This window comes from Acipenser ruthenus, chromosome 32 (assembly GCF_902713425.1).
Source record: "Acipenser ruthenus chromosome 32, fAciRut3.2 maternal haplotype, whole genome shotgun sequence".
NCBI lineage: Eukaryota > Metazoa > Chordata > Actinopteri > Acipenseriformes > Acipenseridae > Acipenser > Acipenser ruthenus.
Genome location: NC_081220.1, coordinates 1971227 through 1989019, shown reverse-complemented (window position 1 = coordinate 1989019; position 17793 = coordinate 1971227). Strand labels below are relative to the sequence as shown.

The 17793-nt window shown below is 41.1% G+C and overlaps 1 long non-coding RNA gene and 2 other non-coding genes across 3 annotated transcripts; 1 reads left to right on the top strand and 2 right to left on the bottom strand.

Annotated features, from left to right (window-relative positions):
- Positions 1 to 4677: 4677 nt before the first annotated feature.
- On the bottom strand, positions 4678 to 6002 carry LOC131703187 (uncharacterized). Its single transcript, XR_009309709.1, has 4 exons — positions 5833 to 6002; positions 5493 to 5586; positions 5297 to 5401; positions 4678 to 5199 (listed from the first exon to the last, which is right to left on the bottom strand). It is a non-coding gene; the product is annotated as an uncharacterized LOC131703187 (long non-coding RNA).
- A 9275-nt stretch (positions 6003 to 15277) lies between these two features.
- On the top strand, positions 15278 to 15350 carry trnaf-gaa (transfer RNA phenylalanine (anticodon GAA)). Its single transcript has one exon. It is a non-coding gene; the product is annotated as a tRNA-Phe (tRNA).
- Positions 15351 to 15485: 135 nt separating this feature from the next.
- On the bottom strand, positions 15486 to 15559 carry trnan-guu (transfer RNA asparagine (anticodon GUU)). Its single transcript has one exon. It is a non-coding gene; the product is annotated as a tRNA-Asn (tRNA).
- Positions 15560 to 17793: the final 2234 nt, after the last annotated feature.

Sequence of the window (17793 nt, the reverse complement as noted above, 5' to 3'; positions counted from 1 at the left end):
GGTGCTGCCTGACGGCAATATCTCATGTTGATGGTTATTTTCGACTTGAAAGGGAACTGGGCAGACACATGGCAAATGGCATTTATAAAAGAAAAGTGTAAGGTACTGCACACAGGCAATACATTTCTCCCCCTTTCCTTTCTATATTGGTTAATTGTGGGCTCTATTTTCTTTTTTTTAACATCACTGAGTCCCTTGTCCCTGTGCAACCACAATGTAGAAACATATAGAGAATGTATGGGAATGGACAATAAACATCACTGCTGTTTCTCTTAAAGCGTGTTTATTTATTTCTAATACTGGACCCTGTCTTAATACTGTATTATATTCTGAATATGAATATAGCTGGATTATTAATTGTAGATAATACTTAGAATACCAAATACATATTTAGCATTAAAAAGTCGTTCATTATTTTGTGTATCAGCCGCCACACAAAGCTGAGCGCAGTGCGGTATACTGTAATGATGCTGCAGTCAGTCTGCCCGGACTGCACCTGCACCGAGGCACCGAGCACCGAGCGTCGAGGCGCGTGCACCGAGGCACCGAGCGCCGAGCGTCGAGGCGCGTGCACCGAGGCACCGAGCGCCGAGCGTCGAGGCGCGTGCACCGAGGCACCGAGCGCCGAGCTTCGAGGTGCGTGCACCGAGCACCGAGCGTCGAGGTGCGTGCACCGAGGCACCGAGCACCGAGCGTCGAGGTGCGTGCACCGAGGCACCGAGCACCGAGCGTCGAGGTGCGTGCACCGAGGCACCGAGCACCGAGCGTCGAGGTGCGTGCAGCGAGGCACCGAGCACCGAGCGTCGAGGTGCGTGCACAGGTGCGTTGCGTGCACTGAGCCCAAGCACTAGGCGCCGAAGCGCTACACCAGGCGCCTAAGCGCTGACACCGAAAGCGCCGGAGCGCGTGTACTGCACCAGACGATCCACGTCAGCTGACCCGCAAAGCGGAGACGCTATGTGCTCTAGTACTGTGTCTGAGTCTCGAAAGACAAGGTGTTGTGCTGCTTATAAGGGCAACAGTTAATGTACTTGGTGGTCGTCTTCCTTATACTGTATGGGAAAAAAACTTTTTTTTTTTTTTTTTTTTTTTTTTTTGTTTGGACGCTGCAGCAGACACTACGTATAGTGTAAGACAGTGGGGCTATACTCAATAGCAGCCACGTGGCGGTAGAACGCGCCGCGGTGGGGGGGAAGACTGCAATGCAGGCTGCACGCACACACACACACACACACGCGGTCTAGCCTAAGCAAGACCGAGGCTGCAATAATGCGCGTGGCCTAAGGCCAACGCAACACGCGTCCCAAACAATATACAATAAAAAATATATATAACAATATATATATACACAAAAACCCAAATAATAAATATAATATAAATTATATATTATAATAATAACAATAAGAAAAGGAAGACGGGAGACCACAAAGACGCGATGCCGAAGCAAAGCGAAAGGAAAAATATATATATTAACAAGAAAATATATATAATCCTAAATAACACAATAACTGAAATAAACTCAGAGATGGGGTAATTAACCAGCTTCTCAAGCGTAAGCTTATCGAGTACAATCAGTTAACAAGCTCTATTATCTATTACCTACCGTACCAAGGCTGAAGACAAAAGAGGAAGTGCATCCCCGCGCGCGCAGTTAAGTAAGCTCCCAGGGGGGCGGGCTTACACTGCAGCTGGCGCGGGGGCCTATCGGCAGCTTTGCTATAAAAGCTCAGCCTACCGGTGCTGCCTGACGGCAATATCTCATGTTGATGGTTATTTTCGACTTGAAAGGGAACTGGGCAGACACATGGCAAATGGCATTTATAAAAGAAAAGTGTAAGGTACTGCACACAGGCAATACATTTCTCCCCCTTTCCTTTCTATATTGGTTAATTGTGGGCTCTATTTTCTTTTTTTTAACATCACTGAGTCCCTTGTCCCTGTGCAACCACAATGTAGAAACATATAGAGAATGTATGGGAATGGACAATAAACATCACTGCTGTTTCTCTTAAAGCGTGTTTATTTATTTCTAATACTGGACCCTGTCTTAATACTGTATTATATTCTGAATATGAATATAGCTGGATTATTAATTGTAGATAATACTTAGAATACCAAATACATATTTAGCATTAAAAAGTCGTTCATTATTTTGTGTATCAGCCGCCACACAAAGCTGAGCGCAGTGCTGTATACTGTAATGATGCTCCAGTCAGTCTGCCCGGACTGCACCTGAACCAGCTTAAAAACACGAAGCTTCTAATAAGCTAATTTGTAAAAGTTAGTAAAGAATTGCGCTAATATAACGAAGCTAAATTTGAACTCCTAGCTGGAGCAACGAGAGAGGGCGAGAGGGCGGGGCAGAGAAGGAGGGGGGAGACGCTGCTAGGCAACCGGCTCGTGAACATTCCACTCAGCTGAGCAGAGACCGTTAGGATTTAAAAATGCGAACGTTCCGAGCGGCGTTAGGCGCTTCGTTAAATTAACACACCGTTGCTGGCATTTTAATTTTGAAGATGACCATATTTTAAATACTCAAATAGCACTGTATTAAAAAAATACTTTACTTCAGTTACAGACCGTTTTCCAACAAATAAAAGGAAGTGCGTATTTATAAGAAGTCTATTTGTTATGATATTAAGACTAAACAAATGTGCTACAGTTTGTTGTATAATTTATTTATTTATTAAATGTTGTAGTATTTCTTTTTTAATATTGTATTGTTTTCACAAAATAACATCCATACATTATCAGTTCATCTGCTAGAGTAATCAAATCACAAATATTACTCGTCAGTAATTCATACATAGACACGCTGTGGTAACTTCAAGAAGTTAAAATGTAAGGCTGGATTCAAGTTTAACCAAATAAATAAGTAAATACATTAATAACGACATGAAACAAAAATACGTTTTGGTAGCTCATACGTAGGCCTATTTAAATTACAAAATGCGACCTGTTTTAGAAATTGATTTATATACTACCTGCCATTTAAATCTAAATTATATTTAAAACTGTTTGAGGGGCAGACTAGCATAGATGATTTCTAAAATCAATTAATATGTTAAACTATAACACCACATTAGCACCCCGAGAAATATAGAAATTGATCATTTGTAAAGAATTAGCTGTGAGATTATTTAGATAAATAATCAGAATTATGGATGCATGGATTTTTGATTAAAATACACCCACATGTATTTTTGTTTCATGTCGTAATTTATTTATTAATTTCATTGTAACCCCTTGCTGGTGCCACGGCTTGTCTCTGTATCAATTCACTGATATTTGAGGTTTTGTTTAGTACACACTAGCAGGTGATCTGATAATCTTATTGATGTTATTTTGTGAAAACAATAACACGTTAATATTGTGCTACAAAAAATGACTCGCCGTGTTGTAACTTGTGCGGGTGATGTCATGGGTTGTCATGGCAGCGCCGATCATCACGGGAGGGGTTATCAGTGGTTGTCGGAGAAACGCTGGATTTCCGCTGGCTGCCGAGGGCTCCAACCCGAATATCTAAATCAATACAGTGACAACAAAGGAATGTGACATATAAACCTAATGACTACATTAATGAAGCAGTAATACACGACAGGGTGTGTGTGTTATCATGAGGTAATATCACCACGCCTTGGGTGCGTTGGGAGGCACTAGACGAAGTAGAGTTCTTCAACCGCCCAGGAAGTGGTGATATATCTCATGATAACACACAGACCCTGGAGTGTATTATTGCTATTATTAAACGGGTCTAGGAGTGTGTTGTTGGTAGATAAAGAAGACTTTAAACCTTATTTTAATGTTTTGTATTTGTGTCACCTTCCACTGAGAGAAGTAGTTCCACAGTAGCTAATGGTTAGATTAAGAAATAAACATTTGATTTTAAGATGTTTTGTATAATATTTTCTTTTTCAGGACTCACTAATAGTTTCTTGTTTAGGTTTTATGCATGTCTGAGTTTTGTCCAGTAGATGGAGCTGCTGCTGCTGTTGTGATGTTTTGTTTAGCAGAATGCAGTTCACTTAAAATCTTCAATTAAAATCTCCGGTAGTACTACTACAGACGGGCCGCCGATAGTCATCACTGATTAACCCAACATGTATAGAAATACAAACCCAGTGTGTTTCAAAGAGCACTCAGAGTGACAGTGCCGGAGAGTCGGCGAGCAGGTTTAATAATATGAATGTGCCTGCACGAGAGTCTTGCATCAAACTCAGTGTCCTTTATATAATATAAACACATTACACAAGGGGTTGCCAGCGGCTGTAATGAATTCAGTTCCAATAACACCATGCTTTCTTTCTCTTTCTCTTTCTATAGATATATATCTAGTCCTTCTGTTTTACCAAACAGCTCAAAGAATGGAACTTCTGGTTCGGTCTGGTGCGCAGATCTAAAGATTCCCCGCATCGGGTGTACCAGTTTGTTACGGAACGTGTTTTGTAAAACTAGTTTATCCAGTAACAGACTATATAAACCAGTCAAAACAAAAGAGAACATGTTGCCAAGCAGTGGTTTGTTTAACTAGTTCCTCAGTAAAGTAAGACTCTTGTGTACACACAGTATTAAAAACTGAAAAGCTAAACTAATACTTTACTTGGAGCTCTCACGAGGGACCACTTCCAGTAAAAGACGTATAAACCGCAGTGAACAAAATAAAAACTTGCATTCATAACAGAAAAAAAGACAGCCCATATAAATCTACACACTTTGTGATGCTATAACATGGTATTATATATTATAGAGTGTTGATAATTTCACCCTAAACTTTGCATACTGAAAGTAGCATGTCAAAGCAAGAAGGAATATAAAAATAGGGTTACAGCTCAATGGAGGAGGAAAGTCTTTGGCCCGGGTTCACAATGAATTAATGAAGGGTCCTTGAATAACACACCATATTGAGAATGGCCTGATCAGGAAACAAGCAAAGCAGTAAGAGGAGAGAATCCCATTAACATGGCCATTCTGACACACACCAATATATAACCTGTGTAGAATTAGTCAAGCACCCAAACAAACAAAAAAAAAAAAAAACCCACACACCCCACACAATCCAAACAGCCTTTACAAGCAAGATTTTTATTTATCAATACACACTTTTGGGCATTTTCCAAATATATACAACTCCAGCTACAATGACAACCACTGAACACACACCCATTGCAGCTCCCAGAACGGACCACGCATTGAATTGGGCTGCAAGAGAAGAAAGAAATAGTTAGTGGAATGGAATATAAAGAGATAGTTATATATTTTACTTGAACTGTAATTGTGTTCACATCATGCATATTACCACTTCTAGGCATAAAGTGAAGGGATCCATCTCTCTTCAGCTCAATTGGGCCAGAAGACACAAACGCCTTTACTGCACCACCATCCATCCCTTCAGCACTGCGACCTACAGGAGGAATTAGGAGGAGTCCATCAAAACAAAGGGACAAAAAAGCATGCAAAATGTCCCCCCTCCCCCCAACAGACAGAGCTCTTACCAAGCCTCTGTTTTCCTGGAATGCACCGTCTGCTACAGAGGCTGTCTGATGGCCGGTTTGAATCACATATCACAACACTGCAGTGGAAGTAAATCTGAAAGACAGTACACCTTGTCAAGAAAAACAAGCATCAATAGATCAGGCAGGACCATCATCCAATGAGAATTACTGAATTGAAAAAAATATATTGCATCATAGTAAGTGTTTCTTGCAAATGTGCAGTTATATGTTTTCATTCCAACTCACTAAAGATTTGAGCACAGTGACCATTTGCTGCTTGCAAAGCAATCCAAACCACACATTGTGGTACAAGATGCCCCAAACCAACACTCCACTTTACCTGTCCTTTCAGTGCATCCTGGCCGCTTGTGAAGGAAAACATTTTCACTTCAAACCTTTTCAGATGGGAAGGGAACAGCACTCTTGCATTGCTGGAGACTGGGTGAAAGATGGTCAAGTACTCATCTGCAGAGTTCTCACAGCTAGAAAGAGAAAGTAGGTCAGGAGCACATCAGCCACAACTCCAATTCCTAGGTTTTGTAGCAGCAATATCATATTCCAGCATCTTACCTGTCCACAACAACATCCCACTTTGGAGAGCTATTCCTGTCAGCAGAATAGGTTGCCCAGCAGTTCTCCAAAAACAATTCAGCCTGTGGATCCCTGCTGTACAGGAGTTCTACCTCAAAATACAAGGGTCTTCGCAAGTACTTCACAACAGGGTAATCCTGAACTCCATAGAAGTCATTGTAGGTTGAATCTGCAGAGATTCAAGGGAGAATTTTATAGGTGGAAACATGCTACTAGAGCATCTATATTATTTCAATTGCCAAGTCCTACCAAATGCAAGCCGCATGATGACCACAAGGTCCCCCAAGCCAGGCTGGACTACAGGTGCAGGATTATTCTGGTACAAGAACTGCACTACCTTGGTGTCATTGACCAGATAGTGACAGGCAACTCTCAACCTGGAAAGAGGAGATGGGGTTAGCAGAGTTTCAGCCTCAACCACAAGGATACTCAATTTGATTGCAATCCTTACCTGTAAGATGTGAACAGCACTTCATTCTCATAAGTCAGGAGGTTGTTGTCAAACTGGAAGAGAAATCAAAGACCCAGGTTGCAATGAACTTGTAGATTTAGTATGGAGCTGCATACCAAGTTGCAGACTAGCTAATATGGTACTCAGGATCATCCCCAGCTGTGTACTAACGTAGTACCAAATTTCACAATTTAAATAAAAAAAAAAAAAAAAAAAAAAAAAAAAAAAAAAACACATTGGTAATGAACTTTTTTGGGACCTCATGATTGTTACAGTTAATATATGATACCACAAGCCTGTCTACAGAAACTGCTAGACTAATATGGTATTGTTTTAGTAACCTCTAGGAGGGCAACAGCAGTTATTTTGGATTTGTTGCAAATACGTTTGAATACACAGCTGGTGACTCTTGAGCTGCAATTGGTATCAACTCATGTATTAGTTTAGTCCCGGCCTCACCACGGGATCATCCCCAGCAAGTACGCTCCTTCCAGTTCACTGCAATTGACCCAAAAGGTCTCTTGGCAGCACATGCAATGCCATAACCAAGAGTCATGTCATGTGTCACAACACCTTTGTCAACAGGACAAGCAGTTCAATACAAAAGTGGCATCCTTCAGATGTCCACAAGTCATGCAAGTAATTCAGCGGAGAGAAACACAGGTCACCATGGCTCCGTAGATTGATCCAGGGGTGTTGGGGCCACCTTGTCAATATGTTGAAACTCCTCAAAATATGGTTTTAAAATGTGGTCAATACTAACCCTTCTAGTTGTGCCACAGGAGTTGACGTTGAAGTAGAAAACTGCATTGATAGCATCAGACTGAAGAGGCCGGCAACTTGGATCCCTTAGAGTTAGTTGACTTGGAGACAAGCTGGGGACAGATTCCACTTTCACAGCAAGAGCTGCCATAGTTCCATTGGTGAAGCAATCTGAAACACAGCATTTGGAGCCAGGTTAAGGAAACAGATTATAGCTTCAATACCACTTCATGCAGCCTTGTGCCAATCTCAAAAGCAGCTATTCTAAAGAATGCTTTGTTTGCAGGAGAGTTACCAATCATCTTTGTAGGGAAACTGCAGGACAGGGAGAAGTCAGCCACCACAACCATGGTCCCAATATCCTTCAAGGTCAAGTCAAGTCTGCTTCTGATGCCTGAAGAACTGATCACCTACAGAGACAATACATCAGGTCAAAATGTGTTGAACCCAAAACAGCTAAACACATTTTAAAGTTCCATCACTTACTTCATATGTAGCATCAACTGAATTGTATGGCACAGTCATCCAGAAATTGGTAGAGTTGGCATTATACTTGTACAGGGCAAGCAGACTTCCACCAAGTTCTCTTGAGCCCACAAAAGGAATCCAGTTGCGACCCATGTTGCCATATGTTACCATGGTATAGAATGCAGCACCATCACAGTAGCCAGTTACTGTAGGTGGAACTGCAAGAAGAGCAGTTGTCAGGGCAATGGACTGGATTGGTTAGAAAAAGGTAGTTGTAGACCAAAAAATAGTCAGGCACTTACTGATGTCTTTGAGAACAGCTTCGACTACAGCAGGATGAGTAAAGGGTGTATTCTCTGGCACTATATTCAGCAAGTAGGTCAGGGGCAGAATGTAGGTTCTGGTGTCTGGAGGAGTTACCTGAAAGAAGAGCAAGGGTTTGTAGGATTAAACCAAAAGTCAGACAGCAAGCAACACGTCCACAGGAAGCAAGCATTTTCAAAGGGCAATTGGATGGTTGAACAGGTGGGATGTTACCTTTTGCTTCACATTGGGGTCCTCAAATGGCACCTGGAGAGTGTAGGTCTTGGATCCATTGGGAAAGACATGCTCCTGGACATTATAACCTTTTAGGTTGGCTTCTGGCACAGTTAACGTCTCTGGTCCAACTATAATTTTGACCAGCTCCACATCAGGCAGGAATGTCCCCAGGGTCACATTGAACACTCTGGCTTTAGGAACAGTGTCTGAAATTAAAGCATACAGTTAAAATGAAGGACATGAAGTGGAGCACTGCAACAAATCCCTTTGATTTACTGCATGTGGACAAGTTCTACATACTGTTTGTGACAACTGGTGGCCGAGGCATGAAAGGAGTGGTTATTGGATGAAGTACTGTGTACTTGGTCTTCTCAGGCCCATCTTGCCAGGTATGCTCCAGCATTGGTTCAATAGAGTAAGAGATCACATAGGTGTTGTCCAATACATGGCTCTGAAAGCACAGAAGCATCTTAGGAGGAAAGCTTTAAAATGAGAAGGATTTAGAAGATGTTGAACTTCTACATACCTTGTAAAATCCACCATCAGCTCCCACAGGAATTCTTACAGTGATTAGCTGGGGACCGACATCCAGTTTATAATCTCTATTATGAATCGTTGCAGGGTCAAGCTTGCGGCCATCAACTCCCATTTGAACATCAAGGGTAGTAATTTGTGGTGTCGGAACAAGAGGAGGTAGAACACGGGGAACATTCCATGTAATCATCTGTTCTGTGAAGGCTGTTCCATCTGACAGAAAGGAACACCATAGACTTGGTATAGAAAACTCACTTAAACCTAGAACAGTTCTTGAGCACCGTTGCCCTCCATAAGCTTACTCACCAGTAGGACATGTAACTGCAGTGTCCACCATCATGACCATCCATCTTTGCTTATAAAAGGTGGTTGATCTTAGCACAGCCATTGGTACAGTTTGGATCTGTTGGAGGGGAGGGGGAACTTTTACTAAAATAAAAGCAAGACTAAATCTCCCTTCATAGTCTGGATATACTGTACTAGATAACAATGAAGCCTAGACTACTTACCACCCGAGGCTGGCTTTCTGTGGAGTTGTATGCAGCTCTAACCAGAATTCGAGTTGGTGTAGTGTTTATGCCATAGCCATTTGTCATGCCCTGAGCAACAGTCATGGTTGTCTTTCTATTTGCTGGGAGATGGAACACAATTTTCCAGATGCTGTTGTCAGCAGCAGTTGCCTAGCAGAAGAAAATCTCATTAGATTAGGGAGTTTGAACACAAAGCATCTCCAGTCTAAAATAATTTGTCATAACAGATGTCATGTTTAATAAACAGGAACTAAAACTGAAAGTTGAAAGTTTAATGACACATCACTGAAACCGTTCTAGGGTCAGCAGGCATCTAAGGGAACAGAAAATCCTCAAATACAACTTCGTACGAAAGCCTGTGAATGCATGTTGTCTTGATCCGATACAGGCAGAGTTTACAGCCATTCATTTGTACTGGACCTTAATACATCAGTGTACCAAACTTTAGGACACCTAAATTGCTCCTATGCAGCAGTCCTCAAAAAAGTAAATCAGGATACATTTATCATGAAGGATTTATAGCCCTGCACATATGAAGCCACTACCTCAGTGGTTGAAATAAGGCTTACACCAACAAGAAAGGGTTAATTTCTCCACAATCAATTTCTATCAAAGCAAATCACAGAATACATGTATGCAAAGCCAATGCCTTAAATGTCACACAATTCATATATGGCCACCCAATTGGGAGACAGGTTAAAGTTAAGGGGGCCGTTAGATTTTGCTTCCTCTAGACGAGACAGTAGAGTAGACTTCAATAAGCAAGACCAAGGGGACATGAATGAAGCAAATGCAAAGTCACATGATTCTACCTCTGGGTACACAAGGGACCAATCAGGATCATCTTGAACAAAGTTTGGCTCAATAAGTGGCACACCTCTTCTCACAGAAACCTAAAGAGAATTCACATTAGTCATGAGTGAAGCACTTCTGTAGTGACAATTAAATACCCACACAACCCAACAAGTTATACTGAACAGCATTATCACATCCTGACAGCCCTTACCTCCATGTAGTTTCTTTCACACAGAATCTCCCTCTCTGCCCATGGAGAATAGCGGCATGTCATGCTCTGAACATAGGAGGAAGCTGAAGTCATAGCACTGTTTGAGAAGACACTGATTTGTACTGTCAGCTTGTAGGTCTCATCATTCTGGAAACAAAGGCTAAAGTTAGTCACAGCATGTCACCATTAGAAAAGTTTACAAGAAATAAAATGATGACTCACTGTGTTCTGAGCAAAGCAGCTCAGCACAGAAGCAAGGAACTTGGCATTTCCCAAGAAGTCAACGGTTAAGCTATATCCACACTGTGCAGCCAGTCTTGGAGAGAGGGACACAAGCGTCCCCTTATTGTCTGTAGAAAGAAATTCAGATGGCCTTTTAGGAAACCGTACACGTGATCAAGCAAGGTAGAGATATAACAAAGTGAACACCCCCACCGCCCTGTCCCATCTACTTATTGAAATTTTTAAAACTATATTAGTAGAATTATACGCTCGTTCAGAACAGTAGGTTTAGAGTAAATGATTTCTATTTCTGTGCACTTGCAGTCAACAAATGAGAGTAAGGTTGTAGCAGCACAGGTCTATTTAGTGTGATCAGCAACATGCTTTTGAAACTAACGCAAGAGTTTCACATACTGCATTTGAAAAAAAAAAAACAAAGCCTGGTTGATGCCATACAGCGCAGGAGTGCTCTGTACTTAATTCAAATTATTACATTATGAGTCAACAGGCTTTGCACATCAAAAGCTTTCCATTCAAGAAAAATGATCACTCACCAATCACATTGATGCGAAAATACTTTCCAACAAAAGACTTATCCAACATCATCATCATAACACTCCCTTGACATTCTGTCCTCACCGAGCCTGCAGAAGACAACGATACTTGAAAACACACAACCAGCAAATAAACAGGAAGCTGAAAGGACAGCTCTGCTGAAGCGACCGTTATCGTACCTAGAGGGGGGTTCTGCGTCCAAACTTCAGTGACTAACACTGCTAACAGCAATGTTATTCTGCATTGGAAAAAAAAAAAGACGCAAGTGAGAAACACACAATAAAATGAACGTTTCTAAAGTAGAGAAAAGATCAACAATTACCCAAATCTAAGACAACACGGCATCATTAAATCCAAGGCAGCCCCGACCGTGAACTTCTTTCACCGTTATAAAGAAACAATAATAAAAACAAAACCGCTAGTAGTTGAGTTTGGTGTTCCTTAGAGCGCAATGGGTTTATAAAGAGGTTCAGGTGCTAATGGGAGCTAATTAGCTGCAATTGATGCACGCACCTCTTTCATATTAGTCCTCTAATTGTCAGTCAGTACGTTAATTAAAATAAATAATAATAATAATAATAATAATAATAATAATAATAATAATAATAATAATAATAATAATAATAATAACCCATTTAGAAGATTGTACTTTGAATTTAAGTTTGGCAGAAGTACGTGCGGATCAAACTGGACTGTCACCGACAAGGATCATCAGCGATCATCTGAACTAACTGGTTGAATAGACAGCACATGTCTGAGGGGGGTGTGTTCTGTACAGCTGTACATTTGATTAAAGTTTGTTGCGGAGTTTTAAACGTTTCCATGGCAACTGCTGTAGGATGAAGTTGCCCGGAGCCGCGGACACGAGATCAGATTGGATCGCATTGCCTGAAAATTCGATGTTTGATTGACGTGGTCAGTTGGCCAATAGAAAATGAGTTGGAAACGTCATCAGCCAACGCATTGCCAAACGAGAGCGCGCTTTTGAGAGCAAGTCGAGTTGCGAATGAGAGGACAGGTAAGTTAGCAGTAGTATCGATAAAAAAATAAAAAAACAACGACTTGACCTAACAATGCTTGTACATATCTTGCTACGCTAGCCGCCCCCCAGATAAGTTGAAGTAGTAACGTTAGCTAACTTATGTTAGCAGCTAGCTAGTGTTAGCCAGCTAGCAAGCACCACCGGTACCTAGCTAATGTAGTCAACTGGGTAACGTTAGCTAACGTTACATTGAATAATATCCCAAATAACGAGCATGATTAGTAGCATCAGTGTTGCTGTTCCTTTTTATCCAGGCTTGTTCGTTAAAGTTAGATAACGTCACCCCGTTTATTACATTTACATTTGAGTCATTTAGCAGACGATCTTATCCAGAGCGACTTACAGTGCAAAACATTACATTTATATTATAGAAATAGAGAGAGAGAGAGAGATAGAGAGAGAGAGAGAGAGGGAGAGAGTTGCATACTTTGCATACCGTATCTCTGATTTGCATCGTTTCCATGGTTTGGCCCGGCCGCTGCCGTGTGGCTAAAACGATTTCAGTTTTTTTTTCTGTTTGGTAATTCAGTCATGAGGCTGCTGTAGCAGAGTGGCGCAGCGGAAGCGTGCTGGGCCCATAACCCAGAGGTCGATGCATCGAAACCATTCTCTGCTAGTTTGTTTTTCTTCTGTTTGCAAAGTAGATTTTCTAAAATATTAACTGAAGGCAAGACATTGTGTTATTACATTTCAGTTTAGTGTGTGTATTTCGTAAATGTTAAAGTGTAGAAACGGCAGGTACGCAGCTTATCTGCCTCTACCCATAGCGGACCCATACATTTAAAAAAAAAAAAAAATCTGAACACAAGGTGTGTTTATGTAATCTGATACGTTACATCTAGACTCAACTGTTAAGTTGTGCTTCTCAGAAGACATACGCTGGAGGGCGCACTGCAGTTTTTCAGTGTGGGGAATATTACAAATTAGGAGACTGTGCTTTAAAATACACATGTAGGGCGGGCGTCTCTGTTACAAAGAATTGTCACACTTTGTATTTCCATAATGCGTTGGGACTAAATACGCAGATACGTTAAAACTATTTGGAGAATGCGGGCATCGATCCCGCTACTTCTCGCATGCTAAGCGAGCACTCTACCATTTGAGCTAATTCCCCTTGAATTAGAACACTGATTCTCATAGGCTACATCGCAGCTTGATATGAGCAATTCAGATTGTCTATATATGTGCATCAACACTGTGCTGTGGCTCGAGCTTGTTTGACGAGGCAGGCAATGCAAAAATGCCAAAACTTGCTTTTGCATTGTAGAACCTATTTAATGTAAATGCACGCTATGCCTTTAAGAACACAAGTGCCAATTGAGAACATACCGGCAGCTTGTTAAGTGTTAATTGTCTCCCCTTTGTACCAAACATATTTAAACCAAATCAATCATTATGCTAGAGAGGAGTTGTTTTTGTGTGAACGGAGTGTGGAGGCAACAGGAGACGCTAGGATTATTGGGTGGTTTTGTCGTGAGTGTTTGAAAATTCGCTAACGTGTGATTGCATTGAGACGTTCTCTCTGTATTTGCCGGTTGTGTTATTGGTGATCTTGAGATCTACAGTTATAGCATTCTGTAGAGATAAGTACCAAATTCAAATTAATACTAACAACTCTAGCCTCCACGCTCCGTATTAGGGAAGGTGTATTGTGTTTGTGCTTTTGTTTATCTATCAACTATTGTTATGGTTGTTGTAACCACAATGACGTGTGTGTTTTAAACTACTAATTCGAAGGTGATTGTTTGATTGTGCATTTGATTAACAGATCACGGGTAGTCGTGATAGTCAATAGTTTAAAGTATCGGAGCTTGATAGCAGTTAATTACTTTACTGGAAGTGCACGTCATGTATTTTGTTTTGTGTTTTTTCCCTGTTGGGACACGTTGTATTTGAGACTCGTTTTGTTTCTTTCTTTATTTTTTCACTTGAATGTTTGTTTGGATTGTGTTCAGCACCTCTTTTGATATTGATTTTTGTTTTGCCGTGTTATCACACTGCTACTAAGGGCCGGTCCTTTTTAATGTTAGCGTTTAGGTGTAATTCGGGGGATGGCGTAGAGGACTCTCTCGCTCTTTGCGCTGCTTTTTTTCTTATCCTTTATCCTTTTCTTTAGCCTGTCTTTCCTTCCCTCCGTGGCGTCCTGCCCGGTAGCGTCCGCGATCTCTTCTGGGTGGAAGCTGATCCCAGTTCAGCCTCATTTAGTATTTCCAGCCATCATTTAGTATTTCCAGCCAATCACACAATGCAGCGCTCGCCTCGTCAATTATTAGGGCATGGCCAGCGCTGCTCCACGTATGTTATTGGCTGCCCCTCCTGTCTATCTCGCTCTCTCTCTCTCTTTCTACTTTAACCCAGCACTATTTCCGCTCCCTTGTCTGTTTGTTTTTTGTTCGTTTCTTTCACTGGAGGTCGTTTCTCTGCTCAGCGCTCGCAAGATGGTATCTGCTGTTTTCCTTCCTGCTCAGTCTGCGCCGTTCAAAGCGCAGCGTCATTCTCAGCTTGCTCTGCGTTTTCATCAGAAAGACTGTTCCGACGTCACCGCTGCACTGCAACTCTTTCACACCGGCGCCTCACAGACCATGGTTACCACGGCAACGCCTCATCGAGTGACTCCTGGGAGTAGTACGTTGCCATGGCGACCAGGCAGCTTTAACAGGCAATGCGAGCCTGTGCCTCACTACTGCAATCTTCTGGCTCCTGCTGCTGCGCCTTAAGACAGCAGTCACTTTATTGATCACCCTGTGGATTAACCGCTATTGGAACACAGATGATTGTATTAAAGATGTCAATAGACTTTCAATGTACACGTTTTAGAGCTCAGCGTTTGTTGAGGCAGTTCAAGCGCTGCACTTTCAGGCAGCCAGTTCCAGTGTTTGTCTTTTGGACTTACTCTGGAAGGAATACAAAAAAAAAAAAAAAACATTTGTTGAGAACCGCATTTGGGAGAAAATTTAACAGTTTCAAAACGCATTTGTAAAATCATCGGATTCTATTATGGTGTTGCCGAGCTGTTGAACGTTTCTCATTACAGGTTTACTGGATTGCCAAAAGTATGCTATCTCGAAACATCAGTCTTGTCAAGCCGAAATAGCTCAGTTGGGAGAGCGTTAGATTGAAGATCTAAAGGTCCCTGGTTCGATCCCGTGTTTCGGCAAACAACAAGACCATATTTGTTTTGTATTATTTAGAAATAAAAAAACAGAGCATATTTATTCTTCAGCGTAATTGGATGAAATAACAGCGTATCAGAGTGCCATTTTCTAATGTGTTTAAGAAATGCAAAACGCATCGTCCCTGGGTGGGCTTGAACCACCAACCTTCCGGTTAACAGCCGAACGCGCTAACCGATTGCGCCACAGAGACCAACCTGTTAAGCCGCCAAAGCATACGGGAGTGATGAGCAAGGCGAGCTGCTGCAGAACGAGATCGAGGGAGCAGAACTCAGCAGAACCTGAGATCACATCTAAGAAGAAAGCAACACGGGGCAGGAAAGTCTATGTAATCAATTATGGCAGCACAGCATATGTCGTTTTGTTAGATAACACCCTGGGAGACAACAGAGCAGTGTGTGTAAATAGCTACAATGGAAACCATATACTTACGACTTAATTTTGATACAGAACTGTGGTCATGTGTAATCTGTTTTCATTATGATAATAAAGCTACAGTTCAGTGGATTATATTTGGAATCTTTGGTTCTGTCATTCACTATTTTCTCAAATAAGATGACAAATTAATAGCTCAGTTGGTTACAGTGAAAGAAATGAGCACCAGTCAGCCTGGCTAGCTCAGTCGGTAGAGGATGAGACTCTTAATCTCAGGGGCGTGGGTTCGACCCCCACGTTGGGCGTCCTTTTTACATACAAATTGAAGATGTTTCTTCGAGACAACGGAGCAATGTCTGATTCTGTTCACATTGTATACAGTATTGCAACAAAATTACTTATTGAATAGAGGCGTGGGTTCAAATCCCACTTCTAACAGTTCAATTTTACTTATTTTTAAAAAGAATAAATTTCTTTAATTTACTATTAAAGATTGTTTTAAGAAAATCAACAGCTGATACCAAACTCTTGTCAGCACTCAATACCATTTTAATTTCCATTTTAAATCCGACTAAAATAGTGTTCCTAACACAAATTGCATTTTTGTTGTAAACAGACTACTTGTTAACGTCACTGAAAAATATTTTGTGTCCAAACATGTTATTTAATTTGATTGTTTTAATATTCCAAATAACATATTACTTTGAAAAACATCTCCGTCGGCCACTGGATCGTGGTCTCAGGCTGGGATGCGGACCATTGAGAACAGTATAAACGATCTATTACTAGACGCAGCTTACAGGAGAAATGCCCTCGTTTAACATGCTAGGATGATCGACTTCGGCATTCTCCAACTGCTGTTTACATTTTCTAACACGTTATGAGGAAGAAAAATATTTTGTGTCCAAACATGTGTTATTTAATTTGATTGTTTTAATATTCCACATAACATATTACTTTGAAAAACATAATATATTTTTTTTTAATACAGTCCTATTTGAGTATTTAAAATATGGTTATATTCAAATGCCAGCAACGGTGTGTTAATTTAACGAAGCGCCTGACGCCGCTCGGAACGTTCGCATTTTTAAATCCTAACGGTCTCTGCTCAGCTGAGTGGAATGTTCACGAGCCGGTTGCCTAGCAGCGTCTCCCCCTCCTTCTCTGCCCCGCCCTCTCGCCCTCTCTCGTTGCTCCAGCTAGGAGTTCAAATTTAGCTTCGTTATATTAGCGCAATTCTTTACTAACTTTTACAAATTAGCTTATTAGAGGCTTCGTGTTTTTAAGATGGTTCAGGTGCAGTCCGGCAGACTGACTGGAGCATCATTACAGTATACCGCACTGCGCTCAGCTTTGTGTGGCGGCTGATACACAAAATAATGAACGACTATTAAATAAATCACATCTATTGCTTTTTAATGCTAAATATGTATCTGGTATTCTAAGTATTATCTACAATTAATAATTCAGCTCTATTCATATTCAGAATGTAATACAGTATTAAAACTATCAAACTGACTGGAAACATGGAACACATTAATTGCGATCGATTCGATACCAATAGGATTACATAAGAGCTGTTGTGTATAGACAATGTCATAAACGCCTAAATGAACACGGACGGTCTTTATTAAGGGCTGACTCGTTTAGATGTTCGAGAGATCTAGGTGTACTGGACAAATCTACTGGATTTTTTTCCAAATCGTAAGTGTACCTCCTGTGATAATACATTTAAAACTAAGAAAATGCACAAGCCATACAACGAAAAAAAAGAGTACAGTATCTTACAAGTGATTGTGCTTCAACTCATGTCATTTATGTGATTTCTTGTCCTAGCCATTTGCAAAATGGTGGTAAAACTACTAGACAGTTACAATTGCGCATTAATGAACGAGCATAAAAGTTCAATTAGGAGAAAATATATTCATCCACCACTAGCTAGACATTTTGTAGATGCCAAACATTCCGTTTCAGATCTTAAGTTCTGTGGCATACAAACATTTTCAAGATCGCAGTGGTGGTAATGTCACGGGTGTCGAATGTGTTGAATAT